Source organism: Triturus cristatus, chromosome 2_1 (assembly GCF_964204655.1).
Source record: "Triturus cristatus chromosome 2_1, aTriCri1.1, whole genome shotgun sequence".
In the NCBI taxonomy this organism is placed as follows: domain Eukaryota; kingdom Metazoa; phylum Chordata; class Amphibia; order Caudata; family Salamandridae; genus Triturus; species Triturus cristatus.
The window spans coordinates 789,698,233-789,701,008 of NC_140581.1; the positions used below are offsets into that span (position 1 = coordinate 789,698,233).

Consider the following 2,776-nt stretch of genomic DNA (forward strand, 5'->3'; position numbering starts at 1 on the left):
TCTAAAATGCTGCAGAGTTGCTCAGTAACTGCAAGAAGAGTCGACTCCGTACTGTGTAATGACCAAAAACCATTCCAAGAGATGTCCAGAATCTGATTATCTCCTGAAAAAAATGTTAAAATAACATTGACATGTTTCTCAGTAACCTTGGCAAGAAAAGGCAGAAGAGAGATAGGGCATAATGTGTTTTTGTTCAAGGCAATTTTGTTGCCATTCTTCTACTATATTTATTATTACTATTTGGCACTGTCTCTCAATCTACTTCGATAGAACAACTCTTCAATTTAGGCATCTGTAAATCTGCTTTACAATGGATAGGTTATTTCTTTACCAGTAGATCACAATCAGTTATTCTGGGCCCTTACTCATGGGCTTCTAGTTTTATTGCTGTTATTTATACTCTGCACACTAGGACACTGTTGTCCATTGCCCAGTGTATGCGATCTGACCCCTAACAAATGGAGAAATTAGCTAATCCCTGACTTTTTGGTACGGAAATACACCCATGACGTGAAAAGTTAGCTGTCACCTGTGGACTGCAGTATCAAAACACACAAAACTTCCTTCACATTAGTACTTCAATTGTAGGCAATACGTCCATAAAATTAGGCACACCCACAGACCAAGAGAAATATAAAAAATTACTTAATTTATTACATTAATTTATCCCCAAAAATTATTTTCATACTGATTATATATCCATTTATTTCTTTTTTATGTATAATTCAAAAAATAACACAATCGTGATATAAAACACAACCTAGCCCAGCACACATCATGATTACAAACACAGTAAATGAGAGTACATGAAAGGACCAAAATCTGAAAACGAAAAGGAATTACAACAAAAAGATCTACAAGACAGTAACAAACAAAATACAATACAACATACAAATACAACAAAATAATGAACAAGAAAAAAGCGCCAACGCGCGTTTCGGAGATCCCATGCAGCTCAGCAAGCTCCTTCTTCAGGGCGCAATATATTGGTTTATTTGAGGACAAGTCATGAGTTCAATTTATGACCATATTTTTAGAATAATGCCGGGCTTCGTTCACATTAAAACTGTTGGTCTGTGGGGGGAAAGGCATAAAGTAATTTGTAACAAAAATATCGCAGGCAGGAGCTAAAGCCATTCCAATGAGATACGGATGAGTGAGCAAGATAAAGAAAGTAAAACCATCACCAAATAAGATGAGTAGAATTATGTCTATAGTGACCCAGTGAAAGCTGAGAGATAATGGAAATCCACAGAGTGGGAAGAAAAAAGGGGGGATAAGGAGATGCTGAGATACGCCAACCACCACCATTTAAAATGATGTGTGTACAACCTACAAAGATAGATAATATAGAGAAGGATCCACATACTTTCCACAAAATCCAATGCAGGGATTAGGACCCTGGGCAAATGCGGCCAGTAGTTACCTCTATAGAATAATCACAAGCTGAAGGGACAAAAATGAATAAAAAGCAGAAACTCATCAAAATAAAGGAGGGATGAAGTAGCGAAGCATGAACTCCAATATAATAACAATGAAACTTAGAAACTAAAAATATTTGAAAACTGAATGACTGCTGAATCCCAAAGATAGTCAAAAACATAGAAATGGCAGCATATGCCTATGAGTTACAGAGTCGTCCAATGTACTGAAAGAAGTTTTAAGGGTTAATGGTAGTTGCTAAGAGGAGGTGAACATACAAAGCAACAAAGACCAATGGAATATAGAAACACTAATGCAATAAATTTAAGCTGTCATATGGATATGAAGGGAATAGATACAATACAAAAATATGTTACCTATGAACAAAAGTAATAACACAACAAAGAATAGTCCTTCTGGGTTAATAAACCCGCCAGGTGATATAAAAAGAATGGTAAGAACATATTTCGACAGCTATATCGTAACAGTAAAGGCCCCTAGTTCAGCTACATAGTCCCTGCGGTGATACTTACATAAATAAATGTAGTACACTTGATGACAAATACGGCTAGAATGCCAAAACGGTTGGAATAGGCTGGTATCATTAAAATGTATTGAGGAAAACCAATATGGTAGATATAAACGGTGACACAAGTGGGTAGCCTAAAGGTAAAAAAAGGTAGTAGTACAAAAGATGTAAGTGGCTACCTCTTCCAAAGATCGCAATACCAAGATCCATAAGAAAGATGTAGGAATAAAAGATTACTTACAAGTTTAAAGAGCGCAACCGTGAATGCTTAACCAACGATCACAACTGCAATTTTTCAACATGATATTAGGGACCGCGGGTCATAGCTCCTTAACACTCGGTCTGAAATGTTACAATCTGCAAAGTGTGACGCAGAACCGAGAAAAGAAGATAAGTATGGGAACGGGGACCTCCCGGGAAGCACTAAGCGGGGGATAAACGCAACAATATGGATAAAGTGCTTACCAGTTAGATGCCAACCAAAGTTAAAAAAATTCGGGGAAACAACCCCCGCTGTGGTGGATTAAAGGCTTGGAAAGTGCTACTTATAAGGGGAAGCCCGATAAGATGTAACCGGCCACACGTGCAGTGAGGAATGTGGAAGCAAGATGGTAATAGGACTACGGAAAGGTCCCAAGCTGGCGCTACACATGCTGAGCATGGAAAGGGGACTAATAGCAATAACAATGGCCGCCATGATGGAAAGGGGAACCGATCTATACAGCGCGGTATGGAATACATAAAAGGGAATAACAAAAGCGGGGAAAAAGTTAAATGAAAACCAAAAAGGATAAGGGGTGATAATAATAAGCAATACCAAAAGAA

General features: G+C 37.8%; 1 long non-coding RNA gene across 3 annotated transcripts; it reads right to left on the reverse strand.

The window, feature by feature from the left end:
• Window positions 1–681: 681 nt before the first annotated feature.
• LOC146865879 (uncharacterized) lies at window positions 682–2,539 on the reverse strand. Of its 3 annotated transcripts, none has more exons than XR_014970343.1 (4): window positions 2,417–2,539; window positions 2,193–2,308; window positions 1,370–1,446; window positions 682–1,074 (listed from the first exon to the last, which is right to left on the reverse strand). It is a non-coding gene; the product is annotated as an uncharacterized LOC146865879 (long non-coding RNA). The 3 variants fall into 3 exon arrangements; XR_014970342.1 differs by adding an exon at window positions 1,956–2,085 and having other exon boundaries at window positions 2,193–2,539; XR_014970341.1 differs by having other exon boundaries at window positions 2,193–2,539.
• Between the last annotated feature and the right edge of the window lie 237 nt (window positions 2,540–2,776).